The sequence below is a fragment of the Bombina bombina genome, chromosome 6 (genome assembly GCF_027579735.1).
Source record: "Bombina bombina isolate aBomBom1 chromosome 6, aBomBom1.pri, whole genome shotgun sequence".
Classification (NCBI taxonomy): Eukaryota; Metazoa; Chordata; class Amphibia; order Anura; family Bombinatoridae; genus Bombina; species Bombina bombina.
Genome location: NC_069504.1, coordinates 1,058,042,796 through 1,058,062,795, shown reverse-complemented (window position 1 = coordinate 1,058,062,795; position 20,000 = coordinate 1,058,042,796). Strand labels below are relative to the sequence as shown.

General features: G+C 40.4%; 1 protein-coding gene across 1 annotated transcript in view; it reads right to left on the bottom strand.

Annotated features, from left to right (window-relative positions):
• Positions 1–20,000, bottom strand: part of LOC128664882 (chromatin remodeling regulator CECR2) — a 246,728-nt gene that overhangs the window by 109,262 nt on the left and 117,466 nt on the right. The window lies entirely within an intron of this gene.

Genomic DNA, 20,000 nt, shown 5'->3' with positions numbered 1-20,000 from the left:
TAGCACAGGTATAGGAACAACACTATACCAGAAACCAACAGACAGGAATTCTGTGTTACACGCACACAGCTGTCATCCATCATCCCTACTCAGGGCCATACCCCGGGGCCAGATGTCTAGAGTAAATAGAAACAATAGCAACACTGAAGTTATGAGGACACAGCTCCAGGACATGGCAAAGAAATTCCTGGTAAGGGGATATAAATGGGAACATCTACTTGAATGTATGAGTGAACAGGATGATCCTAATAAGAGGTCTGAGAAAGATGACACCAAACGGATGACATTTGTAACAAAGTATTGTCCAGATACGAAGAATATAGGACACTATTTAAGTACCCACTGGCACATCATCAAGGGCGATCCAGCTATACCTTTCGGAGAGTGGGAGAGTGGGGTTCAAGAGAAACCGTAATTTGAGGGACCAACTGGTGGTGACTGATCCCAAACACTGCTATGACAAAAAAAAAACCTGGCTATCTACTAGCAAGAAAGGGTGTTACCGCTGCAGTGGGTGCACCACATGTCACTTGATGATTCCCGGGGCCACATTCCATCACCCGGATACGAATTCAAGCTATAAAATTCAGTTCTTCCTTACCTGTACCACAACACACGTGGTTTACTTAATCAATTGTCCATGTGGACTGTTCTATGTAGGGAAAACGGTTGATGATGCCCGTACCCGCATGGCCAACCATAGATCGGCCATTAGAACAACCATTAAGAAACAAGGGAGTGACCAACCGGTGGCACATTTTGCCACTAGCGGACCTAAGGTTCAAGATTATTGACCATGTTCCCATCCCCCCAAGAGGAGGGGACAGAGACCGAAAATTATTACAACTAGAATCCAAGTGGATATTCAAATTAAATACCATACGGCCAAGGGGACTGAACGTGAACCTGGATTGGCACTGTTTTCTTTAACTGAAGTGGATGACTGTGAAGAACCTTTGCCTGAGCAGAATCATACAGCTGATGGACTAGTTACACCAATATAGCTCGGCCTGTGAGAGTCCATGATCCATTTATATGTCTCACTCTTGCTTTTACCTTTTAATTTCTCCCTTTCTTCTTTGTTCCGCTTTCTTCTTTCGTCTTTTTCTTGCAGGTGTCTCCTTTTTTCTCTTTCTTTCCCCTGTCCACTGTGGTTCTTCTCCTTATTCATGTTTCTTCTTTCCCTGGTGTTCACTTTATTTTGTATGTATCCACCTTAGTCCAGTTTATACTTATTTTTCTATTTTCTTTCTTTTTTATTCTGTCCCATTATTATTTTTGGTACTAATTTTTGGGTTTTATCCTTTGATCCTATTTAATTCACTTTATTTTATTTTGTCTATTCTCCTTTTGCTTATTTCCATGGCTTTGATCACGTTTCTTCACTGGGGTATCTTTATTAATTTTTTATTATTTTTATTTTTTGTTTTTCACTTCCTCTTTCAGTTTATCTTAGTTTTATTCCTTTTTATATTTTATGTTTGCTTATGTCATCTTATTTGTATGTTTTTCTTTTGTGATATTCACTTATGTGATGTTCTTTTATGTTTTTTACATTTGTATTGTGTTGAGCATGTCTTTTTCTATGTATTTATTTGGGATATACTCTGCTTCTTGTGCAGACACCGTATGTGGATCTGTAGGCATCCATCTTCGTTTTGTCTGGGGTGTGATATGTATACTTCGTGCAGCATACAGAAGGTGCACATAGTGGCTTTATGATGTGGAGTTGTCTAACTTATATAGATGGCCTTTCACTAGATACTTTGTTTCAGTATAGCCTCTAATTTTGGGCCGTTTTCCAAGGCTCTTTGCCGGCAATTGGAAGCTTTAATGTGTGCATAGCCATTCGCCATAGTTTTTTATGTACCGTTGCCATGGCAACCTCTTACACTGTGTGGTTAGGTTGCATGGATGACGTCAGCACACTTAGCCGCATGGTGTGTGCTTAGGATTTTACGTTTGTCACTCCTGGACCTACTCACACCAGGTACCTTATACAGTGTTAATATTTGGTGCACATATGGGGTCCTATGATTGCGTCTGGTTTATACTCATGTATATTCATGTAAATTAATACTGACCATGTTTTAACTCTGGGCTTGCTAGCCATAGTCCATTTGACAGTATTAAGGTCTATTGATGTTTTTAAGGACTATAGTTCCCCTCAGACCTTGCTATCACTTAATATGTGCAGTTTGATATTGAAGATTTAACCTGCTCTGTGTCCATTAGGCCGATTATATATTATATAGTTTTATATTTTACCACAAGTGCACATTGTATGGATATTATATTCACAACATTACACAACACGTCTCTATTAAGAATATACGTTAGGGGACACTTTACTTGCAACACAGGTAAAATGCAATGTACTATTGATTGATTTATTTGTATGTTTTGCACCTGTATTGTATTCCAACATTTATGTACATTAGCATGTTTGTAGGGTATTACACCTTTGGATATCAATTATTTTATCATTTGTTTATTTTCCATATATTGCTTTTGAGATGAGCATTTGATTATTACTGTACTTGATTTGTGAATTTTTTGTTGTTGAGGATCACTATGGCGCAATTTTCACTGGGGGAGGAGTTTGTTTGGCTATATATTTTCAATTGCTGTTTATTTGGGTTTGTCTGAGGAAGGGGAGTGTGTCCCGAAACGTCACGCTTGATTAAATTATTATTTGATTAAAAGACCAGTGAGTGCCTTCCTTATCTCTCACACACACAATATATATATATATATATATATATATATATATATATATATATATATATATATATATATATATATATATATACACACACACCAAAGGTTTTTTTTTTGGTTAAACACACCACAAAAGGACTGTTTAATCATAACACACATATTGTGGCTGTGCTACCAAAGTGACCAAAACAAATCCCTTCCCTTTGGTTAATGCACGCCACCCAGTCCAGGTGTGTTCCAGATAATGTAATTGTGATATACTTAATAAGCTAGAAAGCTTCACACTGTGTAGACATAACCTGCTGCAGTGTGGAAAATGGTTAGTGTTAGGACCAGTCTAATGTGGGACACCTTGTAAGTGGTGACTGGCTTAGCAGAATATGATTATATTATGTGACTAAGATCACATTTCATTTAAAAGGTATTTTTAACAGGCAAAGAAAATTTTGCAGCATAAATATAAGTCAATATTATTGCAAGATGTTAATCCCAATTTTATTTGAACTATGTAAGTATATTTAGCAGAGAGAAGTATATTTGTTTTTGCAGCACAAATATAAGCCAATATTATTGCGAGATGTTTATCCCAATCTTATTAGAAGCTATGTAAGTATATTTGGCAGACAGAAGCATATACAAATATGCCATGAAAGAATGGACTTAAGTGGTTGGATGTGCACCAATACTTTTTGTTGACATATATACACACACATACACACACACACACACACACACATACATACATACATATATACACATACATACATACACACACACATATATATATATTATTTCTTTCATGTAATTGGCAAGAGTCCATGAGCTAGTGACGTATGGGATATACAATCCTACCAGGAGGGGCAAAGTTTCCCAAACCTCAAAATGCCTGTAAATACACCCCTCACCACACCCACAATTCAGTTTTTCCAAACTTTGCCTCCTATGGAGGTGGTGAAGTAAGTTTGTGCTAAGATTTCTACGTTGATATGCGCTTCTCAGCATGGATGTGAAGGGAGTATCACCTATTGAATGCAATGGGTTTCCTCACGGGGATCTATTTCATAGGTTCTCTGCTATCGGTCGTAGAGATTCATCTCCTACCTCCCTTTTCAGATCGACGATATACTCTCATATTCCATTACCTCTACTGATAACTGTTTCAGTACTGGTTTGGCTATCTGCTATATGTGGATGGGTGTCTTCAGGTAAGTATGTTTTCATTACTTAAGACACTCTCAGCTATGGTTTGGCACTTTATGTATTTATATAAAGTTCTAAATATATGTATTGTACTTATATTTGCCATGATTCAGGTTTCAGTATATTTTCCTTTTGCAGACTGTCAGTTTCATATCTGGGAAATGCATTTTTTAGAAATTTATTTCTTACCTGGGGTGTAGTCTTTTCAATTGACTGTCATTTTTCAAATTCGCGGGCAGAATTAGGCTCGCGAGGGCACAAAATGCTAAAGTTTATTGCGTCATTATTGGCGCGAGATTTTTTTTGGCGCGAAGTTACGTTCGTTGACGCAATTTGTCATTTCCGGCGTCTTAGTTGACGCCGGGTCCTTTCACAAGGTTGAGTCATCTATGACTCGAGTGTCGTTTTCCAGACGATTTTGGCACCAAAAAAATATTTTTCTGTTTGTTGTGCGTCATACTTGGCGCAAAATATTTTCATTATTTTAGACCCCATTCCGATTTGCCTCTTGCTTTTTCTATGTCAGAGGGCTGTTTTTTCCCATTCCTGAAACTGCCATATAAGGAAATTGACAATTTTGCTTTATATGTTGTTTTTTCCTCTTACATTTGCAAGATGTCTCAATCTGATCCTGTCTCAGAATTCACTGTTGGATCCCTGCTGCCTGATAACAGTTCTAACAAAGCTAAGTGCATTTGTTGTAAACTTGTGGTGATTATACCTCCAGCTGTGGTTTGTAATAGTTGTCATGATAAACTTGCATTTTTCTGATTTACATGCAGAAAATGTATCCATCAGTAGTAGTTTATTACCTGTTGCTGTTCCCTCAACATCTAATGCACAAGATATGCCTGTAAATTTAAAAGAATTTATTTCTGATTCTATTCAGAAGGCTTTGTCTGCCATTACGCCTTCTAATAAACGTAAAAGGTCTTTTAAAACTTCTCATAAGGTTGATGAAATTTCAAATGACCAGCAACATACTGAATTATCCTTCTCTGATGAGCATCTATCTGATTCAGAAGTATCTGCCTCAGATATTGACATTGATAAAACCTCTTATTTATTTAAAATGGAGTAAATTCGTTCTTTGTTAAAAGAAGTGTTGATTACATTGGTTATGGAGGAAACTAGTCCTCTTGATATTAAAACTAGTAAACGTTTAAATTCTGTTTATAAACCTCCTGTGGTTATTCCAGAGGTTTTTCCAGTTCCTGATGCTATTTCCGATATGATTTCTAAGGAATGGAATAAGCCTGGTACTTCTTTTATTCCTTCTTTGAGGTTTAAAAAATTGTATCCTTTGCCAGAAGTTAGATTGGAGTTTTGGGAAAAAATCCCAAAGTTGATGGGGCTCTCTCTACTCTTGCTAAACGAACTACTATTCCTACGGAAGATAGTAGTACTTTTAAAGATCCTTTAGATAGGAAATTTCCTAATCTAAGGAAAGCTTATTTATATTCAGGTCATTTAGGCCTGCAATTTCTTTGGCTGATGTTGCAGCTGCTTCAACTTTTTGGTTGGATATTTTAGCGCAACAAGTATCGGATCATGATTTGTCTAGCATTGTTAAGTTGATTCAACATGCTAATAATTTCATTTGTGATGCCATTTTTGATATCAAAATTGCTGTTAAATCTATGTCTTTAGCTATTTTAGCTAGAAGAGCTTTGTGGCTCAATTTTTGGAATGCTGATATGACTTCTAAGTCCAGATTGCTATCTCTTTCTTTAAAAGGTAATAAATTATTTGGTTCTCAGTTGGATTCAATAATTTCAACTGTTACTGGGGGGGACGGGAGGGAGTTTTTTTTTGCCTCAGGATAAAAAACCTAAGGGTAAATCTAAAGCTTTTAACCGTTTTTGTTCCTTTCAACAAAAAGAACAGAAACCTAATCCTTCCCCCAAGGAATCTGCTTCCAATTGGAAGCCTTCTTCAAATTGGACTAAATCCAAGCCATTTAACCCTTTGGCTGCTAAGCCATTTCCCACCTGGGTGCTAATATTTTTTTTTTATTATTGAAAATTTTGAAAACTTTTTTTTTTTTACTTTTTAATTTTTTTTTTACAGACCCCCAAGACTTACACTAATTACCTTTCCAACAATGGGTCTTGGGGGTCTGTAGCTGCTTAGATGCCTGAGATACAGGCTTCTAAGCAGCATGCCCCCTCCTCCTATACTTAACATTGCTAAGTATAAATAAAGTTGCGCGGTGACATCATCACGTAATAGCGCGTGACGTCACCGCGCATCATGTGAGGCCCCGGCGATGCCTATCACTCTACAGGCACGATCGCCGGGGTAGGAGCAGCCCAGATCTCCCTCAAGGTGGGAGAGTGCTAGTGACGGCTCTAAGCCGTCATTAGCACCAGAGTGAGAAACTCTGTGACGACTTAGAGCCGTCATTAGCACTCAGAGGGTTAAGAGATCAAAACCAGCACCCAAGTCCGCATGAAGGTACGGCCCTCATTCCAGCTCAGCCGGTAGTGGGCAGATTAAAATTTTTCAAAGAAGTTTGGATCAATTCGGTCCAAAATCATTGGATTCAGAGTTATCTCTCAGGGGTACAGAATAGGATTCAGAGTAAGACCGCCTGTGAGAAGATTTTTTCTCTAACGCATTCCGGTAAACCCAGTAAAGGCTCAGGTTTTCTGAAGTGTGTTTCAGACCGGAGTGGTCAGGGGTAATCATGCCAGTTCCGTTTCAGGAACAGTGTCCGGGGTTTTATTCAAATCTATTCATTGTCCCAAAGAAAGAAAAAATTCATTCAGACCAGTTTTGGATCTAAAGATTTTGAATCGATATGTAAGAGTACCAACTTTCAAAATGGTGACTATAAGGACTATTCTGCTTTTTGTTCAGCAAGGGCATTATATGTCCACAATAGACTTACAGGATGCATATCTTCATATTTCGATTCATCCAGATCACTATCAGTTCCTGAGATTCTCTTTTCTAGACAAGCATTATCAATTTGTTGCTCTTGCTTTTGGCCTAGCAACAGCTCCAAAAATCTTTTCAAAGGTTCTAGGTGCCCTACTCTCTGTAATCAGAGAGCAGGGTATTGCAGTATTTCCTTATTTGGACGATATCTTGGTATTTGCTCAGTCTTTACGTTCTGCAGAATCTCACGCGAATCAACTAGTGTTGTTTCAGATAGATTCAGTGTCCATGACTTTGTCTCTAACAGACAAGAGACGTTTGAAATTGGTCGCAGCCTGTCGGAACCTTCAGTCGCTATGTGCATGGAAGTGTTAGGTCTCATGACTGCAGGATTGTATGCGATCCCCTTTGCTCGTTTTCATGAGACCTCTCCAGCTTTGTATGCTGAACCAATGGTGCAGGGATTATACAAGGATATCACAATTAATTATCCTTAAATCCCAATGTTCGACTTTCTCTGACTTGGTGGTTAGATCACCATCGTATAATTCTAGGGGCCTCTTTCGTTCGTCCAACCTGGACTGTGATCACAACAGATGCGAGTCTCTCAGGTTGGGGAGCTGTTTGGGGATTTGACAGCACAAGGAGTTTGGAAATCTCAAGAGGCGAGATTACCAATCAATATATAACCGTTCATTTGTTTTCAGACAGACAATATCACAACTGTGGCATATGTCAATCATCAGGGTGGGACTCACAGTCCCATAGCTATGAAAGTAGTATCTCTGATACTTTCTTGGGCAGAATCCAGCCCTAGTCTAATTTCTGCGGTACATATCCCAGGTGTAGACAATTGGGAAACGGATCTCAGCCGTCAGACTTTACATCCGGGGGAGTGGTCGCTCCATCCAGATGTGTTTTCTCAGATTGTTCAGATGTGGGGTCTTCCAGAAAACAGAATTTATGCTTACCTGATAAATTACTTTCTCCAATGGTGTGTCCGGTCCACGGCGTCATCCTTACTTGTGGGATATTCTCTTCCCCAACAGGAAATGGCAAAGAGCCCAGCAAAGCTGGTCATATGATCCCTCCTAGGCTCCGCCTACCCCAGTCATTCGACCGACGTACAGGAGGAAATATGCATAGGAGAAACCACATGATACCGTGGTGACTGTAGTTAGAGAAAATAATTCATCAGACCTGATTAAAAAACCAGGGCGGGCCGTGGACCGGACACACCGTTGGAGAAAGTAATTTATCAGGTAAGCATAAATTCTGTTTTCTCCAACATAGGTGTGTCCGGTCCACGGCGTCATCCTTACTTGTGGGAACCAATACCAAAGCTTTAGGACACGGATGAAGGGAGGGAGCAAATCAGGTCACCTAAATGGAAGGCACCACGGCTTGCAAAACCTTTCTCCCAAAAATAGCCTCTGAAGAAGCAAAAGTATCAAATTTGTAAAATTTGGCAAAAGTGTGCAGTGAAGACCAAGTCGCTGCCTTACATATCTGGTCAACAGAAGCCTCGTTCTTGAAGGCCCATGTGGAAGCCACAGCCCTAGTGGAGTGAGCTGTGATTCTTTCAGGAGGCTGCCGTCCGGCAGTCTCATAAGCCAAACGGATAATGCTTTTAAGCCAAAAGGAAAGAGAGGTAGAAGTTGCTTTTTGACCTCTCCTTTTACCAGAATAAACAACAAACAAAGAAGAAGTTTGTCTGAAATCTTTAGTGGCCTCTAAATAGAATTTTAGAGCACGGACTACGTCCAAATTGTGTAACAAACGTTCCTTCTTTGAAACTGGATTCGGGCACAAAGAAGGTACAACTATCTCCTGGTTAATATTCTTGTTGGAAACAACTTTCGGAAGAAAACCAGGCTTAGTACACAAAACCACCTTATCTGCATGGAACACCAGATAGGGCGGAGAACACTGCAGAGCAGATAACTCTGAAACTCTTCTAGCAGAAGAAATTGCAACCAAAAACAAAACTTTCCAAGATAATAACTTAATATCTACGGAATGTAAGGGTTCAAACGGAACCCCTTGAAGAACTGAAAGAACTAGATTGAGACTCCAGGGAGGAGTCAAAGGTCTGTAAACAGGCTTGATTCTAACCAGAGCCTGAACAAACGCCTGAACGTCTGGCACAGCTGCCAGCCTTTTGTGAAGTAAAACAGATAACGCAGAAATCTGTCCCTTCAGAGAACTTGCAGATAATCCCTTCTCCAAACCCTCTTGTAGAAAGGATAAAATCCTAGGAATTTTTATCTTGTTCCATGGGAATCCTTTAGATTCACACCAATAGATATATTTTTTCCATATCTTATGGTAAATTTTTCTAGTTACAGGCTTTCTAGCCTGAATAAGAGTATCTATTACAGAATCTGAAAACCCACGCTTTGATAAAATCAAGCGTTCAATCTCCAAGCAGTCAGTTGGAGAGAAACCAGATTCGGATGTTCGAATGGACCTTGAACAAGAAGGTCCTGTCTCAAAGGTAGCTTCCATGGTGGAGCCGATGACATATTCACCAGGTCTGCATATCAAGTCCTGCGTGGCCACGCAGGAGCTATCAAGATCACCGAAGCCCTCTCCTGGTTGATCCTGGCTACCAGCCTGGGAATGAGAGGAAACGGTGGGAAAACATAAGCTAGGTTGAAGGTCCAAGGTGCTACTAGAGTCGCCTTGGGATCCCTGGATCTGGACCCGTAACAAGGAACCTTGAAGTTCTGACGAGACGCCATCAGATCCATGTCTGGAATGCCCCATAATTGAGTTATTTGGGCAAAGATTTCCGGGTGGAGTTCCCACTCCCCCGGATGGAATGTCTGACGACTCAGAAAATCCGCTTCCCAATTTTCCACTCCTGGGATGTGGATTGCAGACAAGTGGCAGGAGTGATCCTCCGCCCATTGAATTATCTTGGTCACTTCCTCCATCGCCAGGGAACTCCTTGTTCCCCCCTGATGGTTGATATAAGCAACTGTCGTCATGTTGTCTGATTGAAACCTTATGAATTTGGCCTTTGCTAGATGAGGCCAAGCTTTGAGAGCATTGAATATCGCTCTCAGTTCCAGAATGTTTATCGGGAGAAGAGATTCTTCCCGAGACCATAGACCCTGAGCTGGCGTCGGTCGTGACAATGACCCACTCTGGTCTGCGGAAGCTCATTCCCTGTGACAGATTGTCCAGGATTAGCCACCAACGGAGTGAATCTCTGGTCCTTTGATCTACTTGAATCGTCGGAGACAAGTCTGTATAATCCCCATTCCACTGTCTGAGCATGCACAGTTGTAATGGTCTTAGATGGATTCGTGCAAAAGGAACTATGTCCATTGCTGCAACCATCAATCCTATTACTTCCATGCACTGCGCTATGGAAGGACGAAGAACAGAATGAAGAACTTGACAAGAGCTTAGAAGTTTTGATTTTCTGACCTCTGTCAGAAAAATTCTCATTTCTAAGGAGTCTATTATTGTTCCCAAGAAGGGAACTCTTGTTGACGGGGAAAGAGAACTTTTTTCTATGTTTACTTTCCATCCGTGAGATCTGAGAAAGGCTAGGACGATGTCCGTATGAGCCTTTGCTTTTGACAGAGACGACGCTTGAATCAGGATGTCGTCCAAGTACGGTACTACTGCAATGCCCCTTGGTCTTAGAACCGCTAGAAGGGACCCTAGTACCTTTGTGAAAATTCTCGGAGCAGTGGCTAATCCGAATGGAAGTGCCACAAACTGGTAATGCTTGTCCAGAAAAGCGAACCTTAGGAACTGATGATGTTCCTTGTGGATAGGAATATGGAGGTACGCATCCTTTAAATCCACCGTGGTCATGAATTGACCTTCCTGGATGGTAGGAAGGATCGTTCGAATGGTTTCCATTTTGAACGATGGAACCCTGAGAAATTTGTTTAGGATCTTGAGATCTAGAATTGGTCTGAACGTTCCCTCTTTTTTGGGAACTATGAACAGGTTGGAGTAAAACCCCATCCCTTGTTCTCTTATTGGAACTGGATGAATTACTCCCATCCTTAACAGGTCTTCTACACAATGTAAGAATGCCTGTCTTTTTATTTGGTTTGAAGATAATTGAGACCTGTGGAACCTTCCCCTTGGGGGTAGTTCCTTGAATTCCAGGAGATAACCTTGAGAAACTATTTCTAGTGCCCAAGGATCCTGAACATCTCTTGCCCAAGCCTGAGCAAAGAGAGAAAGTCTGCCCCCCACCAGATCCGATCCCGGATCGGGGGCCATCCCTTCATGCTGTTTTGGTAGCAGTGGCAGGCTTCTTGGCCTGCTTACCCTTGTTCCAGCCTTGCATCGGTCTCCAGGCTGGTCTGGGTTGAGAAGTATTACCCTCTTGCTTAGAGGATGTAGAAGTAGAGGCTGGTCCGTTTCTGCGAAAGGGACGAAAATTAGGCTTATTTCTAGCCTTAAAAGACCTATCCTGAGGAAGGACGTGGCCCTTTCCTCCGGTGATGTCTGAAATAATCTCTTTCAAATCAGGCCCAAACAGTGTTTTGCCCTTGAAAGGGATGTTAAGCAATTTTGTCTTGGAAGACACATCCGCTGACCAAGACTTCAGCCAGAGCGCTCTGCGCGCCACAATAGCAAACCCTGAATTTTTCGCCGCTAATCTCGCTAATTGCAAAGCGGCATCTAGAATAAAAGAGTTAGCCAATTTAAGTGCATGAACTCTGTCCATAACCTCCTCATACGAAGATTCTTTATTGAGCGACTTTTCTAGTTCTTCGAACCAGAAACACGCTGCCGTAGTGACAGGAACAATGCATGAAATTGGTTGAAGAAGGTAACCTTGCTGAACAAACATTCTTTTAAGCAAACCCTCTAATTTTTTATCCATAGGATCTTTAAAAGCACAACTATCTTCTATGGGAATAGTAGTGCGTTTGTTTAGAGTAGAGACCGCCCCCTCGACCTTAGGGACTGTCTGCCATAAGTCCTTTCTGGGGTCGACTATAGGAAATAATTTCTTAAATATAGGGGGAGGCACAAAAGGTATGCCGGGCCTTTCCCATTCCTTGTTTACTATGTCCGCCACCCGCTTGGGTATAGGAAAAACATCGGGGGGCACCGGAACCTCTAGGAACTTGTCCATCTTACATAATTTCTCTGGAATGACCAAATTGTCACAATCATCCAGAGTAGATAATACCTCCTTAAGCAGTGCGCGGAGATGTTCTAATTTAAATTTAAATGTTACAACATCAGGTTCAGCTTGTTGAGAAATTTTTCCTGAATCTGAAATTTCTCCCTCAGACAAAACCTCCCTCCTGGCCCCTTCAGATTGGTGTGAGGGTATGTCAGAAGCGTTATCATCAGCGTCCTCTTGCTCTTCAGTGTTTAAAACAGAGCAATCGCGCTTTCTTTGATAAGTAGGCATTTTAGATAAAATATTTGCAATAGAATTATCCATAACAGCCGTTAATTGTTGCATAGTAATAAGTATTGGCGCACTAGATGTACTAGGGGCCTCTTGTGTGGACAAAACTGGTGTAGACACAGAAGGGGGTGATGCAGTACCATGCTTACTCCCCTCATCTGAAGAATCATCTTGGGCACTATTATTATCTGTGGCATCATTGTCCCTACTTTGTTTGGACACCATGTCACAATTATCACATATATTTAAATGGGGAGACACATTGGCTTTCATACATATAGAACATCGTTTATCTGATGGTTCAGACATGTTAAACAGGCTTAAACTTGTCAACAAAGCACAAAAAACGTTTTAAAATAAAACCGTTACTGTCACTTTAAATTTTAAACAGAACACACTTTATTACTGAATATGCGAAAAAGTATGAAGCAATTGTTCAAAATTCACCAAAATTTCACCACAGTGTCTTAAAGCCTTAAAAGTATTGCACACCAAATTTTAACCCTTAAAATAACGGAACCGGAGCCGTTTTTACATTTAACCCCTATACAGTCCCAGGAATCTGCTTTGCTGAGACCCAACCAAGCCCAGAGGGGAATACGATACCAAATGACGCCTTCTATAAGCTTTTTCAGTGGATCTTAGCTCCTCACACATGCATCTGCATGCCTTGCCTTCCAAAAACAACTGCGCATTAGTGGCGCGAAAATGAGGCTCTGCCTATGACTAGAGAAGGCCCCCATCTGAAAAAGGTGTCCATACAGTGCCTGCCGTTCTTTAACAACAATCCCCAAGATTATAATAACTATAAAGCGCTATAATCTGTCAAATATGCTTAGCAAGTAATCGTTTTAGCCCAGAAAAATGTCTACCAGTTTTTTAAGCCCTTATAAAGCCTTTATTCTTTTACTTAATCTAAGAAAATGGCTTACCGGTCCCCATAGGGAAAATGACAGCCTTCCAGCATTACCAAGTCGTGTTAGAAATGTGGCCATCATACCTCAGGCAGAAAAGTCTGCCAACTGCTTCCCCCAACTGAAGTTACTTCATCTCAACAGTCCTGTGTGGAAACAGCAATCGATTTTAGTAACGTTTGCTAAAATCATCTTCCTCTCACAAACAGAAATCTTCTTCTCTTTTCTGTTTCAGAGTAAATAGTACATACCAGCACTATTTTAAAATAACAAACACTTGATTGAAGAATAAAAACTACATTTAAACACCAAAAAACTCTTAGCCATCTCCGTGGAGATGTTGCCTGTGCAACGGCAAAGAGAATGACTAGGGTAGGCGGAGCCTAGGAGGGATCATATGACCAGCTTTGCTGGGCTCTTTGCCATTTCCTGTTGGGGAAGAGAATATCCCACAAGTAAGGATGACGCCGTGGACCGGACACACCTATGTTGGAGAAATAGATCTGATGGCTTCCTATCTAAACAAGAGACTTCCCAGGTACCTGTCCAGGTCTCCTCAGGCGGAGTCGGTGGATGCGTTACCAGTTTCTTGGTGTTACCAACCCGCTTATATCTTCCCGCCTCTAGTTCTTCTTACAAGAGTGATCTCCAAGATCATCATGGAACAATCGTTTATGTTTCTGGTAGCTCCAGCATGGCCTCACAGGTTTTGGTATGTGGATCTTGTCCGGATTTCAAGTTGCCAACCTTGGCCACTTCCTTTAAGACCAGACCTTCTGTCTGAAGGGACAAATCTTTGCTCTTTCTGTTTTATTTCACAAAAAGATTGCTAAGCTTCCTGAAATTCACTGTTCTGTACAGGCTTTGGTCCTTATCAAGCCTGTCATTAAATCAATCTCTCCTCCTTGGAGTCTTAATTTGGTTTTGAAGGCTTTACAGGCTCCTCCTTTTGAGCCTATGCATTCTTTGGACATTAAACTACCTTCTTGGAAAGTGTTGTTCCTTTTGGCCATCTCTTCTGCTAGAAGAGTTTCCGAATTATCTGCTCTTTCTTGTGAGCCTCCTTTTCTGATTTTCCATCAGGATAAGGCAGTTTTGCGGACGTTATTTACATTTTTACTTAAGGTTGTGAATTCTAACAGCATTAATAGAGAAATTGTTGTTCCCTCTTTGTGTCCTAATCCTAAGAATTCTTTGGAGAGATCCTTACATTATTTGGATGTTGTTAGAGCTTTGAAATATGTTGAAGCTACTAAATATTTCAGGAAGACTTCTAGTCTATTTGTTGTCTCTTCTGGTTCTAGGAAAGGTCAGAAAGCTTCTGCCATTTCCTTGGCATCTTGGTTAAAGCTTTTGATTCATCAGGCTTATTTGGAGTCGGGTCAGGTCCCACCTCAGAATTACAGCTCATTCTACTAGATCAGTCTCCACTTTGTGGGCTTTTAGGAATGAAGCTTCAGTTGATCAGATTTGCAAAGCAGCAACTTGGTCTTCTTTGCATACTTTTACTAAATTCTACAGTTTTGATGTATTTGCTTCTTCGGAAGCAGTTTTTGGTAGAAAAGTTCTTCAGGCAGCTGTTTCAGTTTGATTCCTCTGCTTATGTTTAAGTTTTTTTCTTTTCCACTATGAGCAAAACATATTTTTGGTTGTGGATCAATTTTTCCAGCGGAAAATGGCTATTTTTATCCCTCTCTAGTCACTCTTCTGTGGAGTTCCACATCTTGGGTATTACTATCCCATGGACTCTTGCCAATTACATGAAAGAAAACAATTTATGTAAGAACTTACCTGATAAATTTATTTCATATTGGCAAGAGTCCATGAGACCCACCCTTTTTTATGGTGGTTATGATTTTTTTGTATAAAGCACAATTATATTTCCAGTTCCTTTTTGATGCTTTTTACTCCTTTCTTTATCACCCCACTACTTGGCTATTCGTTAAAACTGAATTGTGGGTGTGGTGAGGGGTGTATTTATAGGCATTTTGAGGTTTGGGAAACTTTGCCCCTCCTGGTAGGATTGTATATCCCATACGTCACTAGCTCATGGACTCTTGCCAATATGAAAGAAATGAATTTATCAGGTAAGTTCTTACATAAATTAAGTTTTCTTTCCTAAGATATGAATATCAATTACTAGTGGGAATATCACTCCTGGCCAGCAGGAGGAGGCAAAGAGCAGCACAGCAAAGCTGTTAAGTGTCACTCCCATACCCATAATCTCTAGTCATTCTCTTTGCCTTTGTCAATGGAGGAGGTGAAGTTTTGGTGTCGAAAGAAAATTGGATTTCTTTCACTACAAGCAAGATTTTTTGGGTCTAGCCATAGTCCACGTTAATTTCTTCAGTAGGGTAGTGGTGGCTTTAAAGCAGTTAGTAACTTGTGAGGTGGGCCTTGCTGCGTTTCCCTAACATTTTTGCTGCCCTAGTATAGAAAGCCAGAGTAGGTTTACTCTGTTCTTTCTTTTTTCCACAGGTCTCTGTAAGGAGTATGCGTCCTTTCACACCTTGTGAGCTGTCTATCTGCCGGACAGCTGGAATTGCAGATAAGTGCCGTTTGTCTTCTAGATGTGAGACTGGCCCTGAAGGGGTTAATAAAATAAGCCCTCTGCAGATTTTCTTGGGACATAATCCTTAGTTGAATTGCTTTAGGCAGGATGCAGGCACTTTGTATGTATGTGCTTTCAGAGAGGGGTTAATCACTTATTGTTTGAAGGGTTAACCATTGGCTCATGTATTTAAGAACTGACTGTGGCTCACGTGCTTTTTACTTTATATGCATATTTGCTGATGTGATGTGAATTAGATTGAGCTTGTGGATCAGTTCATTGCTAATTTACTGTGGGGCATGTTTTTAGCGGTCATACAGAGGAGTTTGGCGCCTTTACTCTGACGGTGGCAGTTTACTTTGGCAGTCAGCTTGAGCACGCGCTTTATTCGTGGCGCAGTTTCGCTCAGCCGATCATGTGACCGCCTCTTCTGTCCTCTGTATAATCAGAGCTGTGTCTGCACAGAATGGAATCTGTTTGGGCTGACTGCTAATTTCCCCACCTGATGGGCAGGTAGGCACCTCAGTTAAATATTGAGGTGCTCCTACTTTTTGTTAAAGATCGTTTTTGTTAGAATAGCGTTCCTTCAGCAGATTGAAAGTGACAGTAAGGTAATTTTTTTCACTTTTCATTTTTACTCATTGTTGGTAGAACTATTGTGGGTCACGGAACAGGAGGCTGTTTCTATGGATAATTGTCTGCTTTGTCTAGAGAACCAGATTGTGGTGCTTATGCAAGTTTGTACTTCATGTCTAAATAAAACTTTGAAATGTAAAGACAAAATATTTCTAATGAGCCTAATGTCTCTCAGGATGATGCTGTTCAGGCAATGCCACAGCTTTCTCCTCAAACATCCCAAGCCACTATGGCGTCACATACAGACCCCTGCAGCTCCTCTCAGCCTCCTGGAGTTTATTTGCCTGCAGAATTTGCTGCTCAGGTATCTTCGGCAGTATCTGCAGCATTATCCGCTTTCCCTATTATACTACAGGGAAAACGCAAGAGGAAAATTAGAGATTCAGATAGTAAGGTTTCTGCTCCATCTTTTGCTACACAGGTTGCTCTTCCTCATAAATCTGATGAGGATACGTCGGTAGCATCTGAGGGGTCAGATTCGGACAGTATAATTCCTTCATCTGATGCTGAAGTTGTAACCTTCAGATTTAAGACACCTTGAGAGTCACAGATCTTTAGTATACAACCAAACGTATTATTCAAAATGCCAAACTCAGTAACCACGACTCACTCTGAGTCCCACAAGTAACGGCTTGTACAGAGTTAAAAAATAATTAGTGTTGTCCCACAATCGGGATTTAAAATAAGCAAGGCTTACCCATTAGTTGCTAGGACCTGCCTCAGAAAATTCCGTCTTCCGAGTGTCATCCCGCTATCTATTAGTGGCGACTTGTCCTGGTTAAGGTGCAACACTTGAACTAACGGCGTATAGCCTCGTTCTGATGCCTGTTCTGTGATGTCAGCAATGGACGTGAAGCTGGAATTGCTGGGGCTCTCCACTCAGCCCCTGAATAGGAAGTGAATAATCACAAAGTAGCAACAAAGTTGCAGCTTCAGAATAAAAATGAATCAGGAGAGAATAATGCGGTTAAAATATCCACTTTATTTCGATATCCACTTAAAGATTCAAAAGGTACAGGAAACAGACATAACAGCTGATGTGTTTCCTGCCTCAATGGAACTTCCTCAGAGCTGAACAGGGAAAAGAATGTATACACATTTGTCTAGAAATGGACTAAGATAAATTCCATTCAAATATTGAATTATAATATAACATAGTCTTGTGTCAAAGAAAATGAGATTTAGGAGTTCATCTTGCCCCAAGAAGAAACCCTTCCACATGGTTCGTATCATTCGTCTGTATAAAAGATAAGTGCAACATATTTATATGAACAAAACACAAGGAAAAAATCTCCTGGCGCAAGAATAAAAACGGCCAAATCTATTCACAATGAATCATTTAGATAGAATGCAATCCAAACCATAAAATCAAAATACATATATAGGATAATACAGAGGCAAAAACAAGTTAACTGCGATCAATATACAATTTCACATCACTTATTTTATTGATCCCCAAGGGTGATCCAGTCTTAAGAGTGTGAATCCAAAATACCCCTTTCTTACTTAATGCCTGAAAGCTATCACCACCCCAGGCTGCCCTAAAGTCACCCGCTCTATGTATTTCTGCCTCTAGTGAAAGTAAATGCTTACAACTTATCTTTCCAAAAAAAAAAATCATCTAGCTGGTTTCTACAAGTGTGGTGGAAAAGCTTGCAAAAGCTGCAACTTTGCAATGGTGGATGATGGCTTTAAACACTGGTACAACATAAAATTAGAGACAGAATCACTTGTAATTCTTCATATGTTGTCTATTTGATAACTTGCGGATGTTGTGATTTTCAGTATGTTGGACTCGCCTCTAGATTTTTGAAAGATAGAATTTGTGAACATTTACTCTCACTAGAGGCAGAAATACCTAAAACCCCTGTGGCAAAACATTTTGCCAAGCATACTGGAGGTCTCAATTTCTTTAAGTTCCAAGGCATGGAGCAGGTGGCTTTAGGTGCCAGGGGTGTTGATAGATTTCAGGCATTCAGTAAGAAAGAGGTATTTTGGATTCACACTCTCAAGACTGGATCACCCTTAGGGATCAATAAAATAAGTGATGTGAAATTGTATATTGATCGCAATTAACTTGTTTTTGCCTGTATATTATCCTATATATGTATTTTGATTTTATGGTTTGGATTGTATTCTATCTATATGATCCATTGGGAACAGATTTGGTCGTTTTATTCTTGTGACACAAGTTTCTTTTTCATTTTGTGTTTTGTTCATATAAATGTATATGTATAATATTTATTTATTTTGTTCATATAAAATGTATAATGTATCTTTTATACAAACGAATGATACAAACCATTTTGAAGTGTTTCTTCTTGGGGCAAGATGAACTCCTAAATCTCATTTTCTTTGACACAAGACTATGTTGTATTATAATTTAATATCTGAATGGCATTTATCTTGGTCCATTTCTAGGCATATGCATTCTTTTCCAATTTCCCTTAGCTAGGCATATACTCTTATATTTTTAATTTTGTTTTTTAAGTGTGTTATAAGTATATATGCAATTATGTGAGCTTTTAATGATTGTATACTCTAAATTACAAATGGAGGTTTTTCCATCATGGTTACATGTGTATAACCGGATCCCTAAAGTTCTGTTTGGTCGAAATGGACAACTGGTGGGAAAGGGTCTTTTCTACCACAAGATAAGAATAGACCTAAAGTAATTTTCGTTCCTTTCGTAACTTCAAAGGAAAGTCTTCCTCTTCCAAACAGGCATAGTCCAAGTCTTCTTGGAAGCCCTCTGTCTTGGAACAAGGGGAAGCAATCAAAAGAAGCCCGCTGCTGAGTCTAAGTCAGCATGAAGGGGTTGCCCCCAGTCTGGGCTTGGATCATGTGGGGGGCAGACTCTGTTTTGTCAAGAACGGATACAAGATTTCCCAGATCCCTGGGCAGTGGACATAGTATCTCAAGGTTACAAAATAGAATTCAAAACTTTTCCTCCCAAGGGCAGGTTCTTCCTCTTAAGATTATCTGCAGACCAGATAAAGAGAGGCATTCTTTAGCTGCGTTCAGGACCTTTTCTCCATGGGAGTAATAGTTCCACTACAGGAACAGGGCCTAGGCTTTTATTCCAATCTGTTTGTGGTTCCCAAAAAAGAGGGAACTTTTCGTCCTATTTTAGACATAAAGTGTCTCAAGTTTCTCAGAGTACCGTCCTTCAAATGGAAATCATTCATTCCATTCTTCCTTTGGTCCAAGATGGTCAGTTTATTACAACCATAGACCTGAAGGACGCGTATCTTCATGTTCCCATCCACAGGGATCATCACAAGTTCCTGAGATTTGCCTTTCAGGACAAACATTTTCAGTTTGTGGCTCTTCCTTTTGGCCTTGCCACAGAGCCTAGAATTTTCTTAAAAGTTCTGGGGGGGGCTCTCTAGGCTGTGATCAGGTCTCGGAGAATTGCAGTGGCGCCCTACCTGGACGACATATTGGTTCAGGCGCCATCTTTTCAACAAGCAAACTCTCATACAGAGATCTTGTTGTGTTTTCTACGTTCCCACAGATGGAAAGTGAATCTGGGTACGAGTTCCCTTGTTCCAGCTACAAGGGTAGTTTTCTTAAGGACCATAATAAATTCCCTATTGATGAAAATATTTGATAGAGGTCAGAAAATCCAAAATAGTGACCACGGACGCCAGCCTGCTGGGCTGGGGAGCAGTCTGGGACTCAAAGGCGC